General features: G+C 54.3%; 1 pseudogene; it reads right to left on the bottom strand.

Moving 5' to 3' along the window:
- Positions 1-406: 406 nt before the first annotated feature.
- Positions 407-17717, bottom strand: LOC103247662 (SH3 domain and tetratricopeptide repeat-containing protein 1-like; annotated as a pseudogene).
- Positions 17718-22503: the final 4786 nt, after the last annotated feature.

Here is a 22503-nt window from a genome sequence, read left to right as displayed (position 1 = left end):
GGATCCCAGGATCCAGGCCCCTCATGGCACCAGCCAGGGTGGGTGGAGATGGGGAGGCAGAGTTCCAAAGCCCCCCGGACTCTGAGGCAGGTCGGGGGCCGAGAGCAAGCCGAACCTGCGGACCCCACCCCGAGAAGAATGGCTGCAGGCCCGGCCCGGCGGGCAGGAGTTCTGTGTCCTGAGTCAACGTGACGGCGCTTCCGGCTCCTCCAGCCAGGCCGTGCTGTCTTCACGTTTCCAATCATGCGGCCTCCTCTCCAATTCCCAAGCCCAACCCACAGAGACAGCGATCTGGGGTCTTCGTGAGGTTTGTCAGCAGCTCTGACCGGCTGCTTTCCACCAGCCCCGCGGCCGGTTCTGGAAAGCTCTCTGCTACCCCCTGGTGGGGAGGCTCGGGGCAGGGCTCTGGTTGCAAGCATGGGGTCCCAGAACCTCCTGGCTCTGTCACCTCTGCTGGGTGGAAAACCAACCCAGGACTGAACCAGCAGATGGGTGCCTGATTCCTTATTATCAGAGCTGCGCCCAGTGGCAAGTCTCTCTCCGGGCCTCAGTTTCCCCTTCCATTCAACGAGGGGCTTGGGGGATAGCAAGGAGGGGTAACTGCTTAGTGAGGATGGGAGGTTTCTTCTGGGGAGATGAACACATTTTGAAACTAGATGGCGTGAGTGGTTGCACAGGACTGTGAATGCACAAATGCCAGCACATTAATCGCGTTGAAATAGTTAACTGCATGCGATGTGAAAGTCACCTCATTTAAAGTGTTTAAAAAAGGGGCCTGGGAGAGTGCAGTGTATGTGAGAATCACGTGGGACACCCGTCGTCTCTGAACCTCGGTTTTCTTGCCGTAAACTGGCAAAGAGACCGTGTGAGCTGTGTTCCCTGGGGCCAAGAGATTCCAAGAAGGAAATCCTGGGATTCCTGGGACTGGGATGAGGGCCGGGGGCCGGAAGGGGAGGGGCATGTAGGGACGGCTGGGGGGCAGCCCAGATAAGGCTTTCAATACTGGGTAGCAGCGTCTACACAGGCGGAGATCCCTGCATCTCACTTCTCGCAGGGCTGACCAGTGGCCAGAGGTGGGACCGGCCAGGCTCGGCCCAACCAAGTCTGGGAGCAGAGGACACTGAGTGACGGATCCCAGGGACTACCCTCACTGGCCTGTGGCTCTCCTGACACCACAAGAGAAGTCCAGGAGCTGACCTTGGGTCCTAATGGGGGACACCTTCCTGACTGCAGGCTGGCAGGGTGGTGTGGTGGTCAGTGTACTGGGCTCTGTGTCTCGGCCCCTACCTGCTGTGTGACGGTGGGCCAGACTCCTAACCTCTCTGTGCCTCTATTTCTTCAATGGCTAACAGAGACACTAGCAGCCCCCACATCCGATCACAGTGGTCTGAAGGTTAAAGGCAAGGGCGGCACGAGGCCTACAGCAAGAGCTCTGAGCAGGGAGCTGCCCAGGGAGTTCCACCACCATCTCCCCTCTGGCCGCCAAGAAAACTGAGGCTCATGGTGACCTGGCCCAGGTCTGTTGGACTCAGGGTCCTTCTCATCCCCACGATCAGAGGGCTGCCACCAGGGAAGGAGCTGGCCCCTAGACACAGCCCAGGAAGCACACAGGGAAGGATGCCATGGGAACTTCGGTATGTTATTGCAAAAAAACCCCACATTTATTGCTATTTGAACCCTGCTTTCATGCCTCCATTACCCAGAAAATGAGCCACGGGAGACACCAGGAGAGGCAGGAGATCAACCTCCTTGCACAAATCCCACTCCCTCGGATGCTGTCCTCAGCGAGGGTGACTGGGGGCCAACCAGCGGGCCCACCCGCAGAATGGCAGAGGAGGTAGGTTGACCCTGCGGACGCTGAGCTCTGTGGCGAAGGTCCTGGCCTTCTGGTAGAAGAAGAGCGACTTCTCGCGGTCCAGGAGGAAGTTGTGGGAGATGGTGGCCGGCCGCGTGTAGATCTTCAGCTGTGCCTTCTTGTTGCCCAGGTCCACGGCGGCTGCCAGTGCCAGCTGGTAGTACCCGGCTGCGTCAAACGGGTCCTGAAGGGGACAGGTCATGGTCAGCAAAAGGGGGACTTGGAGCCTGTCTTCCCAGAGGCCGTTCCTGTGTCCAGGTCATTCCACATGTCCAGCCAATGCTGGCTCACCCCATGAGCCCCGAAGCCTGTGACACTGCTGTGGTCTCAGCTGCAGGAGGTGGGGACGACCCTGACACCCCTGGAAGCCTTCCTGACTGTCCCTACACCCCACTCACCCCAAGCCTCCTGCCCCAGTGCCACCTTCTCTGCAGGCAGTGGCTGCTTTCCCCATGGGCTGAGGTCAGGGCAGATCCTGCCTGCTCTGAGAGTTCCATGCAGGACCCGTGGCTCTAAGCCACAGCAGGGGCACTGCGTTGAGTGACCCAGGCTCCCCTCTCGCCCGTGTCCATGCTGACCATTTCCAGGCCCTCCACAGGCCAGGCCAGGTACAAAACCATCTCTCAGGTGTCCTCTCTGGCAATGTTCCCTGAAATATTGACGGAGTGTGACTCCCCAGACATCCACTCCCATTTTCAATGCATCTTTGGCTCAAACTCACCATCCCTGGGTTGGGATGCCGTCTCCCAGACCTCCTCCTTGACCCTCCCATCCCCCACCCGGCTTCTCCCCAGGCACCTCCTCCACATCGGGGTCACCCAAGGGACCTCTCTAAGACCCATGCCTGGCCTGTCCCTCTTTACCATCTCAAGATGGCTCCCAGGGCCAACGACAAAGTCCAAGATCCAGCAGTCCATTCCCTCACTGTCCCGCCCCACACACGGAGCAGGGGCGTGAGAAGGCCCCGAGTCACCGCCACTGCTCATCCAATGGCCCCCGGCCCAGCCGAACACTGGACTCTGTGCTGGGTGCGTGGCTGAGCCTAACGTCCTTGCTCCCAGTCTGAGGGACCTGGGAGTGAACACTGACCACACAGGGTGGCCCGGGCTGTGGCAGAAGGGAGCCCAGGAGGTCCCAGACTCAGCCGGGGTGTGGAAGGGAAAGGCCTCCTGAAGGGGTGGGGGCTTCCCAACTAAACAGGAAGGAGCCAGCCAATGCATATGTCTCTGCGTCTGCCTGTGCGTGTTTGTGTGCCTGTGTGTGCATGTCCCTGTGTGCATGCCTGTGTGTGCGTGTGTCTGTGCCTGTGTGCATTTGCGTGTGCATTTCCATGTGCCTGTAGTGTGTGCAGCAGCTAGTGAGTGGAAGGCTGAGCCAGGACACACCTAATCCACCCTATTCCAGGGCTCACTCTCACATGTAGACTAAAGGGGACCCCATTTTAGAGGCAATTGGCAAAGATGTCCATTTACCCCTGCTTCTTTGCCAGCCTTCCAGGCTCCATCCAGCCTGGCTTTTTCTCTGACTCCTCTGGGCCCTGGGTCCAGAGCCTCCTATACAATGAGGAGGGTGTAGCCTTGGAAAGACAGCTGCCCTTGGGGAATTCCAAGGGGGCCTCCCTGTGGGAAGCTGGCCTGTGCTGACAACATACTCACGATGAGGCCCACAGGGCTGTGCATGGGAAGGAGATGAAGGAGGGCTGTGCATGGGAAGGAGGGCTGTGCATGAAAAGGAGGACTGTGCATGGGAAGGGGGACTGTGCATGGGAAGGAGGTGAAGGAGGACTGTGCATGGAAAGGAGGACTGTGCATGGGAAGGGGGATTGTGCATGGGAAGGAGGTGAAAAAGGGCTGTGCATGGGAAGGAGGTGAAGGAGGACTGTGCATGAGAAGGAGGGCTGTGCATGGGAAGGGGGACTGTGCATGGGAAGGACTGTGCATGGGAAAGAGGGCTGTGCATGGGAAGGAGGACTGTGCATGGGAAGGAGGGCTGTGCATGGGAAGGACTGTGCATGGGAAGGAGGGCTGTGCATGGGAAGGAGGACTGTGCATGGGAAGGAGAGCTGTGCATGGGAAGGAGGACTGTGCATGGGAAAGAGGGCTGTGCATGGGAAGGAGGACTGTGCATGGGAAGGAGGACTGTGCATGGGAAGGAGGGCTGTGCATGGGAAGGAGGACTGTGCATGGGAAGGAGGGCTGTGCATGGGAAGGAGGACTGTGCATGGGAAGGAGGGCTGTGCATGGGAAGGAGGACTGTGCATGGGAAGGAGGTGAAGGAGGACTGTGCATGGGAAGGAGGTGAAGGAGGGCTGTGCATGGGATGGAGGACTGTGCATGGGAAGGAGGTGAAGTAGGGCTGTGCATGGGAAGGAGGACTGTGCATGGGAAGGAGGACTGTGCATGGGAAGAAGGTGAAGGAGGCCTCTGCCCCTCGACCCCAACCGTGGACTTGGCCTCTCAGGTACTACTTGGCCCTTTCCTTTCTCCTGGACAGGTGCAGTGGGCGGCAGGCTTCACCAAGAGAGATAAAGGCCTCTTCTGGGAGGTCCGTCCCCCTGGGTCCCAGGCGAGCCCCCGAGCGGTGAGCAGCGTCCCTCTGGGCCTGACACCTGGCACCTCCATGTCTGGCTGGGACTTGGGAGGCCACAGGGACCACTTCGGACAATCAGGTGTCGCCAGCACTGAGCTGAGGCCTCCCGGGCAGCCCCAGACCTGTTGTGGGGGATACGGGGCAGGGTCTTAGGGCTGACCCAGCTCCTCATGTTGTCCGAAGGCCCCCAAGATCTCGGCCCCTGGACTGGAGTGCCCTGGCCCCTCAGCCCATAAGGAGCACTGACACGGTGCCAGTGCAATGCTGAGGAGAGGCGGTGCCTGCTGGGCAGAGGGGTGGACACACCCCAGGTCTGAGTCTGCCAGTCCCAGCTCTCCACCCCTGCAGGGCTGGGGCAGAGGGAGCACAGCCCCTCCCCTCGAGACACACCCGACCCAGCAAGGCCTCAGCCTGGTTGGCTGGGGCCTCGCCCCACTGCACCTGCCCTGAGCTGGGGTTTCCCTGTCTCTGAACCCAATGGTAAGATACTGGTCCCACCCCACCCTTCCTGGGTGGTGTGAAGATTCAAGGTGTCTCGGGACTCCAGGAAGGAGTTGCTCAGTGCAGGCTGGCACCCTGGGCAGGCTTCCTAGAGGAGGTGCCAGGATTTGGGTTACATCTTGCAACGTGGATTCAATGTGAGGATGCTGCTGTCCTCTGAAATGTCCTTCTCCCAACCCTGTTTTCTTTGTTAAATGCAACTTGACATTTGACTGTCAAGACTCAGCTTTGGTGTCACCTCCTCCAGGAGGGCCCCCCTGACTACAATCCCCCTTCTTTACCCAGAGGCCACCATTGCCCACTCATGTGTCAGCCTCCCTGGCTGAGACTGAGTTCCTGAGGGTGGGGCCTGGCCATCTTGGGAACTGGGTTGTGTCTCCTAACCTTGCCGGCTCCTCCAGCCATGTGCAGAGTTCTAGGGAGGCCACTGGGCCATTCCTAAGGAAGGCTGGAACCCAGGCCTCTGGGGTCTGGGTGGAGATCTCATTCCGAGGGGGCCGGGAACACCCCAAGCCCTGCCCCTCCCCACCCACCTTCAGGTCGTAGAAGATGATGCCACCGAGCACCAGGTACACCTTCACGTAGTACAGGGTCTCCTCGTCGAACTCCAGCGGCGAGTTGCAGAGGTACAGGGCCTTGAGGTAGAAGTGCTCCGCCAGCTTGCCTTGGCCCAGCCAATGGTGCAGGGCGGCCGGCCGGTGGTAGGCCACGTGCTCGTTTAGCCGGTCCCCTGGGGTGCAGGCCAAAGGGACAGGTGTGAGGATATGGCTCCTTGGGGCAGGGAGGGCACAGGCCCCTCAGGAGCAGGTATGCAGACCCCGGGCAGCACACCTGGCTTGCCTCTAGGCACCTGTGGTCACCTGGGCAGCTATGGCCAGTCCCTTCCAGGTTCCCAGACTCACTTTCCCATCTGCAAAGCAGAACTAATAAGGCCTGCCCCTGTCTACTGTGAGGCTTTGGCAACGTCGGACTTGGATGGCCCAGCTCTGTGTCTACACATAGCCACCTGCCTTTGCTCACTGCTTTTAACCAGGGGAGCCCAAAAGCCATGCAGTTCAGGTGCTCCCGGGCACCCCAGCTCCAGGCAACCCACAGACGTGACATCTGACTCCTGCTGGGTGTGTCACGATCAGAGCCCCCTACCTTGGGGAGTCAGCTGCACACCTACTGTGTACTGCGCCACGGGGCACAAGGCGCTGGGGCATGTGGCCTGCCTAGGGTTCCCTGTCTCTGGAGAGGGACAGACGACCCTGGCACAGCACCAGGGGATGCCTGGTCTTAAGGGGCAGACTGCTGGAAGGGGAACTGGGATTTTATCAGCCAGAGAGCCGTGTGGTTGATGAGGGTGGGAAGGGCACAAGAGAAAGGGAATGTGCCACTCAGCCTGGCACATACAGGGACCAACGAGATGCCTGCCATGTCTGGAAGGCAGAGGGCACACTGGGCGGCCCTTGTGGTCAGCAGTGGAAACAGGCAGAGGAAGCAGAACTCAGTCAGGCAGGGAGCTGTGCACTGTGTGAGAGACCTCGGGTTGTTCCTCACAGCCGGACGGGGAAGCCAGGTGGGCAGATCTGCCTGCCTGGACAGGAGCCCAGGAAAATCCAGCAGCTGTTTCAGCTCCTGGCCTGCAGACCTGGAGGCTGGACTCTGGCAAAGTGTGGGTCCTGGCAGGGCAGGGGCTGAGGGGACTTACCCAGAGTGATGCTGAGTGCTAGGGCCATGTAGGCAAACTCCATGCCCTCCTAGGGCTTTTCCAGTTTGTCCAGCAGTGCCACCAGCTTGTTGCACAGCTGTAGCTGCAGCTCCACCTTGCGGTTGCCCGTAGTCACTGCCAGGGGCAGGGCCCGGTCCTACCACACAGGCAGGTGGGGTCAGGTTTCCCGCAGCACCCACCTTGACCAGCGCCCTCCTCAGAGCTCAAACATGTGCTTGGAACTTCCCAGGCCCCAGCTACCCCTGCATCTCGACACAGTTCTGTGCTCTGGGATAACACACAGTTCAGACACCCAAGTTGGGGGCTGAAGAGTCACCTGAGGCCCATCCAGCTACACCTGAGAGCCTCAGACCAGCCTCTCCCACCTGGGCACCGTGGGTCTGACTGGGGGGAGCCAGCACTCCTCTCTGCTCTAAAAATGCCACATTGATCTGTGCCCAGGGCTGAGCCACACCGTGACCTCAGAGGAAGGGAGAAGCCGTCCCACTTCGGGGTACATGCAGACCTGGGCCTCCCACTGATATGCTGTGTGTCCTTTGACATATCCCTGTGCCTCTCTGAGCCTCAGTTTCCTCATCTGGAAGATGGGGACAAGACTTCCCACTCATGGTTGCTTGAGGTCATCAGGTACAAGGATACAGCCATTGTCACGGCCAGGACCCGAGCGTTTGTCCCGGACAGGGGCATGGTCAATATCATTCCTGGTGAGACCACTTGGAAACTCATCATGTGCATGGGTGGCCCTGCCTCCAGGTGTGAGGCCACTAGCCTGCCACACCTGTGCCTCAGCCCTCCGGGTGCCCCACTGAGGCCCACCCACATCAGCCCACAGGCCAGCTCACCCGGTAGAAGGACATGCCTTCCTCCCGCTCCTAGGCCCCATTGAAGAAGATGTCTCCAGCTGCCTCAAACAGCTCCAGCCCCAGGTTTGGGTCACCTGTGTACAGGTCCACATTCTGTGCCACCTGAAAGGACACAGAAGTTCCCTCAAGACCCACACCTAGCGAGGTGGCTACGCGCACCTTTGCCAGGCTCCTTCCTCTCACACACTACAGGTACACCTGAGCATTTTTCAGACCCTGTGCATGAGGGCTGCCCCCACCACTGGCATGAGGACAATGAACTGATGCACCTGAGTGCTGGGAGGTGACTGAGCAGCTGCAGCCCAGGACCCTGACACCTGTGAATCCTACCAACAGCACTAGCCCTAGCCCACTACCCCTGCACTCAAACCAGTCTCCGTGGCCCCCAGATTGCTGGGAGCCCAGTCCCTGGCTCCTTTATGCGTTGCTACATCCCTGCCACATCAGCAGTGTTTGTGGGTGGGCCTGGTCCCCTCTTGGCCATGAGCTCTTGTTCCCTCTCCTCAGCTCAAGGAGGTATATAGCAGGTGCTCAATAATGAAAGCTTCACCAGGCTCGTGGGCTTCACAATTTGTACCAGATCACACTGTGTTTCGGAAAGCCTCTGAAAACAGCCACTATGATAGATTCATTTTGTAAGATGTGCCACGTGTCGCTTGGAGCAAGTTCTTCTGTGTGTTAACTGAGTGGTCACATTATTTGAGCATGTGCTGTATACCAGCAGGTGCTGTGCACCGTGAGGGGCCGCGCCTCTGCCCTCAGGGAGAAGATGTTGGCCACTGGGGGAGGATGTGAGGGAACCAGTTGGAGGGAGGGAAAAGGCACACAACAGGTGCTCAGCAGTGGCTTAGGAATGAGTGGATGGATGGATGAATGAATGAGGAGAGGTAGACACATGGATGGATGGATGGGTGTGTGGATAGATTGATGGATGGATGGATGGATGGATGGATGGATAGATGGGTGGAATGATGTGTGTATATCTGTATGTATGTATGGGTGGGTAGATAATGTATGGATGGGTGGAGGGTAGATGATGTATGTACATGTGGATGGATAGATGGTGGATAGACGAATGTATGGATAAACAAATAGACAGATAGATGAATGGAGGGATGCATTAATAGGTAGATTGGTGGGTGGGTGGATGGATGAACGATGGATGGATGGATGGACGAACGGTGAATGGATGGATGGGAGGAAGGATGGATGATGGAAGGATGGATGAATGGATGGGTGGATGGATGATGGATGGATGGAAGGATGAACAGGTGAATGGATGGATGATGGAAGGATGAATGGACAGATGGATGGAACAACAGATGAATGGATGGATAGACGGGTGAATGGATAAATAAAAGGATGGATGAATGATGGATGGATGAAGGGACGAATGGATGAATGGACAGATGGATGGATGATGGATGGATGGACGGTGGATGGATGGATGGATGGATGATGGATGAATGGAAGGATGAACAGATGAATGGATGGATGATGGAAGGATGGATGGATGAATGGATAGATGGATGAATGATGGATAGATGGAAGGATGAACAGGAGGTGAGTAGATGGTTGATGGAAGGATGGATGGATGATGGATGGATATATGGACGAATGGATATATGCACGAATGGATAAATGGATGAATGGATAAATGGATGGATGGATGAATGATGGATGGATGAATGGTTGATGGATGAATGGTGGATGGATGGAAGGATGAACAGGTGGATGGATGGAAGGATGGAAAGATGAACAGGTGAATGGATGGTTGATGGAAGGATGAATGGATGGATGGATGGACAGATGAATGGATGGACAGATGGGTGAATGGATGGATGATAAATGGATGAAGGATGGATGATAAAAGGATGGATGGATGAATGGACAGATGGATGGATGATGGTTGGATGATGGATGGATGGAAGGATGAATAGATGAATGGATGGATGATGGAAAGATGGATGGTGGAAGGATGGATGGATGAATGAATGGATAAATGGATGGATGGAAGGATGGACAGGAGGTGAGTGGATGGATGATGGAAGGATGGATGGATGAATGGACGAACAGATGGATGGATGGTGGCTGAATGAATGGATGATAAAGGAATGAATGAATGATGGATGGACGAATGGATGGATGGATGGATGGATGGATAGATGGATAGATGATGGATGGATGAATGGAAGGATGAACAGATGAATGGAAGGATGAACAGGTGAATGGATGGATGATAGAAGGATGGAGGGATGGATGGATGGAAGGATGAGCAGGCAAGTGGATGAATGATGGAAGGATGGATGGATGATGGATGGATGGACAATGCATGGATGGAAGAATGAACAGGTGAATGGATGATGGAAGGATGGAAGGATGGAAGAATGGATGGAGGGATGGATGAACAGGTGAATGGATGGATGGATGATAAAAGGATGGATGATGAATGGAAGGATGGATGGACAGGTGAATGGATGGATCATGGATGGATGGAAGATGGTTGGATGGATAATGGAAAGATGGATGGAAGGATGGATGGACGGAAGGCTGGATGGATGGAAGGATGGATGGATGGATGAAGAGGTGAATGGATGGACGAAGAGGTGAACAGAAGAATGATGGATGGATGGATGGATGGATGGATAGAATGATGAACAGTTGGATGGATGATGGAAAGATAGATGGAAGGATGGATGGATGGACAAACAGGTGAATGGATGGACAGGTGAATGAATGGATGATAAAAGGATGGATGGATGATGGATGGATGGATGATAGATGGATGGATGGACAGATGGATGGATGATGGATGGATGGATGGATGGATGCGTGGAAAGACGAATAGGTGAATGGATGATGGAAGGATGGATGGATGGATGCATGATTGGATGGATGGATGGAAGGACCCACAGGTGTATGGGAAGATGATGGAAGAATGGATGGGTGGATGGAGGATGGATTGATGGATAGAAGGATGAGCAGGTAAACAGATAGATGATGGAAGGATGAATGGATGGGTGGATGGACAGGTGAATGGATGGATAGACGGGTGAATAGATGGATGATAAAAGGATGGATGAATGAAGGATGGATGGATGATGGACGGATGGACAGATGGATGGATGATGGATGGATGGATGGAAGGATGAACAGGTAAATAGATGATGGAAGGATGAATGGATGGGTGGATGGACAGAGAGTGAACAGCACAGGGGTCCTCTTGCATCCCTTGCCACTCACCTGGATGTACAGGTCCACCAGCTCGCTCTGCCGCAGGATGTAATAGATCCTCCCTGCTTGCAGCCAGGCATGCGCCTCCTTCTCTTTCTTCTGGAGGTCAATGAAAATCCCCAGACTTCGTTTGGTGTAGTCCAGAGAGGATCTGCAGGCCCTGGAATCAGACACAGGTGTCAGAACAAGGGCTCTCATCCTCCTGGAACCAGTCTGCCTCCTCCCGTGGGTCTGGTGACAGATGAATCTGGAATGTGCAGACTGGGAACGGCCCTCTTGTGTGTGCAGTGTTCTGCCCTTCCCAGGCTGCTGGGAGGGCCAGGGTGAACACACATGGCATGGAAAAGATGAACGACATCCATCTGAGGGAATCGAGCATCATGATGCCCTGTGGCAGGAGGGGTGTGCTAGTCCATCTCCCCTGCCTCCCAGACATGGCCTGTGTCTTCTCCAGACGCACCAGGAGCCGTTAGTGTTCAGAGGCTATCTAGGCCGATGGTTCTCAATGTGGGCAGGCATCATAGTCACTCAGAGGCCTGTCCTTATAGCTTGCTGGTCCTGCCCCCAGAGCTTCCGGCTCCACAGGCCTGGGGCAGGCCCTAGAACTCCCACTTGCCGCAAGCTCCTAGGTGACATGGATGCTGCTCTACTTGTCCAGGAACTATACATGGCTCTAGCACACTGGCCCATTTTCCTTCTGTGAACCTGAGGCCAAGACTGTAGCCAGTCTTCCAGGTCCCCACGGAATCTGGCTTCTTCCCTGTTCTCTCAGTAAGTCCAACACTCGAAGGGGTGTGACTGCATCAATGTCACCAGGCCCTGTGGGTGGGGTGGCCAGGGCCATGGTTACCCCACCAGGTCAGGATGCTTGGGAGAAGCTGAGTAGGCCACATATGGGATGTGAGACCTTGAAACCCTGCCCCAGGGAAGCAGGTGACACACTGGCTCTGTCTTTTGTGGGAGAGAAGCCACAGGTGGCTGCTGTGGTCACATTTAAGAGGACAGATGATGGCCAGGAATGAAGATTCGGGGCAGGCAGAGGTCAGATGACAAAAGCCACCATAGTAGGAAGAACAGCCCAGAGTGCACCTACTGCCTCTGCTGGGGTTGAGGTGACCTTTGACCCAACAAGGGAGGCTCAAGCTGGGACTCACAGGCCAGCAACAGCCCTGGGATGACCCCAGGCCCGCCAGCTCAAAGCATCTGATGCCAAGGAACCAAATGATGAAAAGGAGAGGGGCTGCTGGCGCCCTGGGCCAGCTTCCCTGTGACCCCCTCCCTGCCCTGCCCGCCTCCACCTCTACCACTGCAAAGCCAGCCCTTACCACTTTGTGCCCAGGGACAGGTAGAGCTGACTGATGGTCTCCAGGAGCTGCCCCTCCAGCACCTTGTCGGCCACCTTGAGGGCCAGGGAGAGCTGGAGATCGTGGTAGATGACACACTGGGCCTCGCTGGGCATGACGGCGCTGTAGGAGTAGCACAGCCACTGGATGGCCCGCAGCTGGCCTGGGCAGAAGACAAAATGGAAGACGTTAGTCTCCCAGCATCGAAGCAAGGCTGGCTGGGCTCGGAGGCCCCTGCTTGCCTCTTTCACACCTCTGTGAGCCTGGGCCCCATAGGCAGGGAGACTGAGCGCAGATAGGCCATGCACCTGTGCCAGGGCAGACGCCGAGCACACCGTGACATGGGCACACCTTGGTGCAGATGCTCATGGTACAGGCCGGCCTTCTTTACAACTCCCAGGGCCGAGGTCCTGGCCAGGCTCAGCCCCTGCACCAGGCCATCTATTTCTGCTTCACAAAGCCCCTGTGGCCAGGACCAGGGCCGCCTTCAGCCTGAGCTGATGAGGCCAGGGGCACAAGTAGCCCCTGTCGCAGATGGAACCCTGAGAGCAAAGCCAAGCGTCATGTCTGCCACACATGGCATCATGTTGGGGGAATGGGGTTCAAAGCCGGCCCCTGGCATTCCTAGACATGCTTCTCTCATGCAACCAGGCTCCCAAGTCAGAGGCTCACTGGCCTCTCCCAAAGCCAGGGCGCTGGGAACGGTGGGAAGCTTCTGATTTTCTACTGTCAGAAACATTCCGGAGATTAACACAGGAAACCAGGTACGCCGAATGGACATCTGTCACATACGCCACCCAACAACAGCCAACACAGTCCTCCCAACACAGTCCTCTCGAGCACCCTCTCGAGCACCCTCTCGAGCACCCATGGGACATTCCCCATGACAGACCATGTGCCAGGCCACAAAACGAGCCTCAGTGAATGGAGAAGGACTGAGACCAAAGCAGAGGTGTTCTTCAGCTGTACTGGCACGAAACTGGAAATCGACAGTGAAGGAAATGTGGGAAATTCAAAAATATGCGGAAATTACACACTCCTAAACAACCAGTGAGTCAAAGAGACCATCAGGGAAACTGAAAACTAATTTGAGAAGAATGCAAACAAATGCACAGCCCGGGCCAGCGCGGTGGCTCACGCCTCTCAACCCAGCACTGTGGGAGGCCGAGGCAGGAGGATCGCTTGAGTCCAGGAGTTTGAGATTAGCCTGGGAAACATGGTGAAATGCTGTCTCTATTAAAAAAAAAAAAAAAAAAAATTAGCCGGGTGGGGTGGTGCACATCTGTAATTCCAGCTACTCGGGAGGCTGAGGCATGAGAGTGGCTTGGAAACTGGGTAGAAGTTGCAGTGAGCCAAGATTGCACCACTGCACCCCAGCCTGGGCAATAGAGCAAAACTCTGTCTTAAAAAAAAAAAAAAAATTACAGTGTATCAAAAATTCCAAGATGCAGCTAAAGCAGTGCTGAAAGGGAAATTTATAACTGTAAATGTCTACATTCAAAGAAAGAAGAAAAATCTCAAATCAAAAACCTAACCTTCCACCGTGAGAAAAAGAACTAAACCCAAAGTAAATAAAAGGAAGAAAATAATAAACGTGAGAGTGGAAATGGGAAGTAAAAATACAGAGAATGGAATAACAAAAGAGATAATCAACAGAACCAAAAGTGGATTTTTTGAAAATAATAACAAAATTGACAAATCTTTCACCAGACTGACCAAGAAAACAAAGATGGGGCACAAATGACTAAAATCAGAGACTGAGCACCATGGCTCATGCCTGTCATCCCAGCACTTTGTGAGGCCGAGGGGTAAGGATCGCTGAGGCCAGCATTCAAGACCAGCCTGGGGAAACATGATGAGACCTCATCTCTAATAAAAATAAATAAATAAACAATTACAAACCCAAGTTTCTAAAATCAGAATGAAAGAGGAAACATTATTGCCAATCTGACAGAAATAAAAAGAATCCATGAAAACACTACGAACAATTTTACACCAAGAAACCAGACCATCTAGACACAACAACCAAACTCCTAGAAGGACACAAAGTACCGAAAGTGACTCAAAAATGACCCCAAGGAAGCATGTGGGGTACCAGCCCCGCCCTCGGTCTCCTCGACCGTTCAGCGCAGGGTGGGGAGACAGGGAAGCATGATCCCCGTTCCCTGGCCTGCATTTCCAAGTCTGAATCCCCCAGCACCCCGGGGAGGGCCTCGTAGGAGGAGGTACCACAGGCTATTGTGCCAGGAGCCACCGGAGGCTGCAGTGGGGGCTGGGGCGCTGGGTTCCTGGAGGGTCTCCTTCCAGTCAGAGAATGCCCCTGGGGAAGAAGCCTGGGTCTGAACCCCCTAACCCTCCTTGGGCAGATGTGTGGGACCGGGGCCCCTTCACACGGTCCTTTCCAAAATCTCATCCCTCCTAGGGCCAGGAGTGGGTGCCAGGCCTGTGCTGGGAAATGGGAAGGTTTGGTCACAGCCCCTGGGGCTCTGGTCCAGGTCATAGGAGGCACCTCTGAGTGGTCTCACTATGCCATGACAAAGCGCTGCAAGACAGAGGGGATCCACAACAGTATCCCTTGTCTCAGCCATTTCCCTGGACTCAACTTCCTCATCTATCCTCTGCGGCCTAGATTTCGGACACCCTGCCCACCTACTGTCTGTTCACTGCTCAGTCTGCAGTGACTGTTCGATAGCACTCCATGGCTCCCCAGTGCTCTTGGGGAAAAGGCCAAGCCACAGCCTGAGGCCCCAGGCCCTGCTTAGCTCTCCAGAAGAGCTTCTCACCATCCAGCACCCAACCCAACCACTCCCAACTCTGCACCTCCCTGCAGAAGCCCTGCTCACTCACCCCTGCTCACACCCCACTCATCCCCGCTCCCACTCCCGCTCACTCACCCCCACTCACTCATCCCCACTCACACCCCACTCATCCCCGCTCCCACTCACTCACACCCACTCACTCACCCCCACTCACACCCCATTCATCCCTGCTCACACTCCCGCTCACTCACCCCCACTCACTCACCCCCGCTCACACCCCACTCATCCCCGCTCACACTCCCGCTCACCCCCACTCACTCACCGCTGCTCACACCGCACTCATCCCCGCTCACACTCCCGCTCACTTACCCCCACTCACTCACCCCCGCTGACACCCCACTCATCCCTGCTCACACTCATGCTCACTCATTCCCATCACACCTCCGCTCACTCACCCCCACTCACACCCCACTCATCCCCGCTCACTCACCCCCACTCGCTCAGCCCTGGGCCTTCACACAGGCTACACCACCAGCCCCTCCCCCACCACCAGTCCCTCATCCACCACCTATTACTTGACTAAATCCTCTCAACTCTCTGGTCCTTGACTAAAGAGACTTCCCTAACCCAGGGCCAAGTGCTGCCCCGCCATCACGCCACTCACCCTTTTGTAGCTTCTGTGGCCTGAAGCTCACATTCCTAGGCTCAGTCTCTGCCACCCGAGGACCCCACAAGCCCCATTTGTGGGTGGGGCCTGGCACACTCTGCACAACCAGCTGCTTTTGCATGAACTGCTCTGCAGCTTTGGGCAATCACCCGCCCCTGTGTCCTCTGTCAAGTAGGATGACAGGTGCGCAGGCTGCCAACACACCAAGCAGATAACACAGGCAAAAGAACTGGTGTTCAGGGCCTGGCTCATGGAGGGGCCCCAAGTCCCATCACAGCAGAGCCTGCCTTGATCCCAGGGTTATGTCTAGGAATTCCCAGCATGTAGGAATTTGAGTGCTCAAGGCAGGATGGTCCCTGGGCAAACCAGGAAGAACTGGCTGCCTCAGTAGGGCACAGAGGGCCTGGCCCTGCATGGGAACCGCCTGTCTCCAGGGCACTTGCCAACATCTGCTGCTGCCCATGACTCAGCACTTTCGATGGTGGAAAATCCAACACTTGTTTCTGAATCACAAACCCCAGGTGTGCCCTGACCCGAGTGGCCCCAGAAGGCGCACAGGAGGAACTGGGGCACTCACTCTCCACATGGTCCATCTCCACGGCGATCAGAAGGGCCCACTCATAGTAGCCCTTGCCCTGCTGGGCCGGGCCCTGACGGGTGCAGAGGAGGCCCAGCTACAGGAGCACGTGGGCGAAGTCCCGGCCACACTCCCTGCAGGGCAGCCTCGAGAACAGCCGCACGGCCCCCAGGAGGTAGTGCTGGGCCAGACTGCTGGCACTCGCGTGCAGGCACAGGGTTCCGAAGTTGGCCAGCACCACTGCTTGGTTCCTCCGGTGGCCCAGGTCCCACGCCGCCCGTAGGGCGCAGTAGTAGCCCTCAGCTGCCTGCCTCGTCCGGCCTGTCCTCTTCAGAGCCACGGCCACCATGTTGGCAATCACACCCTCCTGGTCCTCGCTGGCCACCACTGCATCCTGGACAGACTGCAGGATGTTCATGGCCACCGGACTCTGTCCATGAAGCACGTGCAGCCAGGCCAGGGCCACCAGGCAGTCCAGGATGGCACGAACTCTGGCAACAGCACTGGCTTCCACCGCCTGTGTCATGAAGGTGATGGCTGGGCCGTGGTAGCCACGGTGGCTGTACAGTTGGGCCAGGCTGGCTTGGAGAAGGCCGCGCAGCGCCTGGCCTGTGCCCGGGGTTAGGGAGGCCAGTGCTCGCCTGTGGTAGTGGGAAGTCTGGTTGTGGAGGCTGTGGGGCTGGAGGGCGTTCTGGAGCACCAGGTTCACGCTTCTCAGCAAGCCGGCCAGCGAGTCCTGTGTCCTCAATGAGGCCACCTTGACACAGCTCAACACCAGGTGGGGCAGACACTTGCGGCCAGGAGTAGGAGCCAGGAGTAGATGTCAGCCAGGAGTAGGGAGCAGTCTGAGAGCCACGCAGCCTCTGGGGCTCCCGAGTTCCTGTGCAAAAGCAGCAGCCGCTCCAGGAAGGGCAGGACCACCTCGGGCTGCTTGAGGTGCACATGGTGCCTGGCCAGCAGGAAGCAGGCCCGGGCCTCAGCCTGCAGGCTCTGGCCACCCACCGCCTGCTGCAGCACCAGCTACAGGAGCTCTCCCTCCACCTCCGTGCTGCAGATGTGGGTAAATGCTGGCCAGGTTGGTGTACACAGCCACCACCAGGAACAGGTCCCCAAAGCTGCCCTCCAGGGCCCCAAGTGCTTCCTCAAAGTACACCCGGGCCTGGGACAGCTTGAGCCTCCTGCTGCACAGCCGCCCCAGAAGGAAGCAGAGCCTGGCCAGGGCCATGAGGAGGCCAGCTTTCTTGGCCACGCCTCAGGCCTATGCCAGGCACCCAGTCAGCTCCTCCTCGTCGCTAAAGCTGCAGAACATGCCGCTCAGCCATGGCAGTGCCACATCGTACAGGCCACAGAAGCTGGCCTTGTACCCGGGGGCGTTCAGGAACAGCAGCAGTGAGCTCAGGGCCTCTGGGTCCTCCCAGTGGTCCTCAGCTTCCAAGAAGAAGGAGGGCTCCTCAGGCTCCTGCAAGCTCACGTTGCTGGATGCTGCACAGAGACCCCAGGACGCTGCCTCCTGGGGGCAGCCTGGACAGGTCTTGCATTGTTCCAGAACATTCTTCACCTTTGGCAGGGTCTCCTGTGGCTCCAGGCCCAGGCAAGGTGGAGGTATTCCTGCAAGTCACACACACACACACAAAAATGTAACTTTTGTCAGTGTATTGGGCCCCCCGGTGAGGTACAGGAATCCATGAAATCCTCAACAGCCAATCAGAGCTATTGATCAGCTCAAAAGCTGCTATGCAAAATTCATAAAGCCACCGACGGCACAGGACAGGGGTGTTGTACCCATGTACCCAGCTCCGTGCAGGGAAACGGATCATCCCTGCAGGAAGGACGGGAAATCTTCCAGGTCCCTCTGGCCACCTTCACCTTGGATGGTCTGAAAACCTGAAGCCCACAGTTCCTAAAGGGTTAACAAAGGCCAGCCTGCTCCAGCAGCCCACTGATGCCTGCTGGCTTTGGTGGGTTCCTAGCCAAAGCCCCCTCCCAGAGGTGAGCAAACAAGCGCATTTCCTGTTGGAAAATCTGGGATGAAAGGAGGCATTACTGGGAAGGAAAAAACCTAGATTTAAACAGACTCTCTGTTTCAAGCTCACATGCAAAAAATATTTTCAATACAAACTGTCTCCTTATTCATCTGTAAAATCTTGGAATTAAAAAAAAATAAATATGATTTAGAGGCAAATGTCTCACTTGACTACACTAGATTAGCTAAGAATTCTCCCCCAACCGGCAGAGGCACACAGCCCCTCCCAGCCACTACTCTGACCTCCGGGGCAGCTGGAGAGCCACGTGCCTTTGCTCCAGGGACTTTGGCAGAGGGTGCAACCACCGCCTCCTCGAGGCAAACCTACAACAGCCTTCCCTTCCCCACTGGCTCCCCTCAGGAAGGAGCAGACCCTTCAGGGACCTCAGTTGAGGCCCCTGCCACCTAAGGCTCTGAATTCTGCTACCCACTGAGGGCAGTGTGGCCTCCCATCTCTGAGGCAGAGCACAGGGTGAACTGCAGCTTCTCCAGGTCATGAAAAAGGAACCCACAGCTACATGTGGGCCCCAGCAATGGAAAGGATGCCCCGCCTCGGTCAGGGACCAGGCGGGGGTCAACATGTTCATTGGAAGAAGTGTGGGACCCCACGGCCTCCAGTGTCAGAGTAGACGGGAGGTTCAGGCCCACCTCAGGCGACGTCCCCCAAGCCCCCAGCCCACACCACAGAGGAGTGACAGCCGCATCCAATGCCCACCGGACTCAGCTCTGTCCCCTCCCCCGGTGTTACTCCAAGGCCCAGCTCATAACCAGAGGAAGCCTGAGCCACGGGCAAAACCCACCTTGTTCCTGCGGCTGCTCAGTCTCAGCTTCCTCTATTGAGTCTGGAAAGGGAGAAAAGAGAAGCAATGAACACCCCCAGCCAGCACCTCTGGTGCCATGTCAGGTTGAGCTGGTGTCGGTGTTGCAGGGTGACCGCACTGCAGGGTACAAGGATTGAAAGTCATATCATCCTCTTCCCTCCTGGATCATGGGAACAACATCAGTGGGGGTTGTACACTTTCTGCGATATTGGGAGTAACATCGTCTTCTGTGCCTTGGAATATTAAGGACAATATAATGGGAGGGGGCGTGTACATCTTCTGCAATATTGGAATAATATTATCCCCTCTCCCCCTGCATACTACGAAAGATATCACAGAGTGGGTGTTCATCTCCTGCGATATGGGGATTAAAACCATCTTCTCCCCTTCCGGATATCAGGAAGAGTATCACACGGGGGTGTACAGTGTCTGCGATACTGGGAGTAATATCAACCTCTCAGCCTTGGAATATTAAGAAGAATATCACAGGGTGGATGTACACTCCCTGCCATATTGGGAGTAATATCAGCCTCTCCTCTCCATGGATATTAGGAACAATATCCCAGGCTGGGTGTGCGCTTCCTGCTCTATGGGGAGTCATATCATCCTCTCCCTTCCAGGATATTAATAACAATATCACAGGGCGGGTGAACACAGCCTGCGATACTGGAATTATTATCATCCTCTCCCCCTCCAGATACTAGGAACCATATCACAGAAGAGCTGTACCTTCCCTGGGATATTGGGAGTAATATCATATGCTTCTTCTGTGAATATTAGGAGCAATATCACCGGGTGGCTGTCCATTCATTGCTATGTTGGGAGTCATGTCATACTCTATCACTCTGGATATTAGGATCAGTGTCACAGGGTGAGTGTACATCTACTGCGATATTAAAACTAAAGTCATGCTCTCTGTCCCTGGATATTAGGAACAACATCACAGGTAGGTGTACACCCTCTACCGTATTAGGAGCAATAATATGATTCATTAGTAAACATCAATGATCGATTTTAATAATTATCAGGCTGGTCTAGAACTCTTGATCTCAGGTGATCTGCCCACCTCAGCTTCCCAAAGTGCTGGAATTACAGGCGTGAGCCACCGTGCCCAGCCAACACTTCTCGACATCCCTTTTTGGACCTCAAATTTAGCATGCCAAAAACACACTTTTGATTCCCCCTGCTATAACCCACTCCTCCCATAGTCTTCCCGATTCCAATAACAGCATCTCTAGTCTTCCGGTTACTCAGGCCAAAATCCTTGACATCATCCTTAAAACTTCTTTTTCTCTCTCTTGTCATCCAACCCATTTAAACTCTCCTTTCAAAATATATGCCAGACCTTAACACTTCCCACCTTCCTCATCATTTCCAACCAGGTCCAGCCCTCATCATAGCGCTCTGGGTTACTGCAAAAGCCTCCAATCGCCAGGCACAGTGGCTCACGCCTGTAATCCCAGCACTTTGGTAGGCCAAGGCAGGTGGATCATCAGAGGTCAGAAGCTCAAGACCAGCCTGACCAACATGGTGAAACCCCTCTACTAAAAATACAAAAAAATTAGCCAAGCATGGTGGTGGACGCCTGTAATCCCAGCTATCCAGGAGACTGAAGCAGGAGAATCATTTGAACTCAGAAGATAGAGGTTACAGTGAGCCGAGATCGTGCCATTGCACTCCAGCTTGGGTGACAAGAGCAAAACTCCATCTCAGGAGGTTAAAAAAAAAAAAGCCTCCCAACCCACCTCTCTCCTTCCGCCTTTCACCCTGCCCTGCATTCTACCTTCCTCTCTCAAACATTTCAGAAAAGAAAAAATTATATCCACAGAGAGAGAAAGTACAAATGGGGTGAAATGTTTGGGGAATCTGAGGGAAGAGTATATGGGAATTCTCTGTACTATTTTTGCAACTTTTCCGTAAGTCTGGATTATTTCGAATTCAAGAGTTAAACAAAGAAAAAAAAACACTATCTCCCTTTGTGAATCCTTCCTGTCTTTCCCCTGGCAACTTAAGGATGCTCTCAACTAACACATCTATTTTTTCATGAACACTAAAAGAACCCTTGCCGAGTTTTGACTTTCTGTGCTTGGCAGTAAAAGTGTGTGTGTGTGTGTATTTCATATATATATGTGTATGTGTATATATATGTGTGGGTTGTACATATAGAGAGGGAGAAATATATATTTGTGTGTATATATATATAATTATATATTTACAATGGTAATGTGTGTATATATAAATATATATTGTATATTTACAATGGTAATGTGTATATATATAAATATATGTGTGTGTGTAGATATATATATAATACATACCCCATAGCCTGTCCTTAATCAGTTCTAAACTTAGTCGGAAAAACACACACCTAAGCAGAGAATTTCAAAATAATATGATGAATATTTTGATAGAGGGATGTGTTGCTATGGAACACGCTGCTAAGACACAAAACCTCCTAGATGGGGCAATGAATGAATCAAGTTTTGCACCTATAGACACCCCCTCTGATATCCCCTCAAACGTTTATTGTTATATGCATTTGCTTCCTCCAGGACCCCTATTTCATAAGGGTTAGTCCTAGAGCCTAGCAAGTTCCTACTACAGCTGGCGCACATATGCCATTCAAGAAACAGTGGCGGAGTGAAGGACGGGTTAAGATCCATTTGTCAGCCTGTGCTCAGTAATACAACATGCACTGGTTTGCAAATTATATTTTTGTTGAAAACAACTGCAGGATCACAAATTATCTTTCCAGAGAAAGCAAACCTCAAAAGCTTCTTTACCCCTAGTAAAGCACGTTATAAGAAGCTCCCCTTATATAAAAGAAAACCTCATTCGTTATCAATGGCATAAAAACCTAATAAGCCTTCACCTCTGATGACATCTCTTCCATCCCCAGGAGTAGATAAAGGAGGTTCCGGAAACCCTGGTAGTTGTGAAGTTGGCTCCCAGCTTTGACAGTCTTGAACCCTGCGGGCACGGAGGTCACACAGCAGAAGAACAACAGAGGCAAACATCATCAGGCTTCAAGTATGTTTGAACCACAGAAGACAAATAGGCTGCAGCCAACTGAAAACACCAGAGATTCATGGTGGCTACCTGAGGGGTTGTGCTCTTAAAAATAATAATAAATAAAAATTAAAAAATTAAAAAAGGAAGGGGTCAAGAATCCATCAGGTCTGACTGAGACGTGTATCAGTGACTAACACCCCGTATGGCAAAAGTACTCCGGTGCGCTTTGGGTACTCACAGCTTCAGCCGTATTTAAAGGCGTGTGCTTCCCTAAGACTAAGCCCCGGGAATACCCCCAGCAACACTGCCAGGAGAAACGTCTCCCATGGATTTGGCTAGAAATACAGTTGTCTTTAACAAATGAACACTGAATAAATCCTGACTTATTAGAGCCTGCGAGAAGGACATTCTCAATGATAACGGTTATCACTACAATCTCCAAACATCTGCGATCCTGCAGGGAGGAACTGTGACAGCGCAGGCCACATGTCCAGAATGCTTCCCAGACTGCCTGTTACAGAATAAAAGAAATAAACCCTCCCCAA

This window comes from Chlorocebus sabaeus, unplaced genomic scaffold (assembly GCF_047675955.1).
Source record: "Chlorocebus sabaeus isolate Y175 unplaced genomic scaffold, mChlSab1.0.hap1 unalloc_scaffold_240, whole genome shotgun sequence".
NCBI lineage: Eukaryota > Metazoa > Chordata > Mammalia > Primates > Cercopithecidae > Chlorocebus > Chlorocebus sabaeus.
Note: the sequence above shows the minus strand (reverse complement) of the source record. Positions and strands in the feature narration are given on the sequence as shown.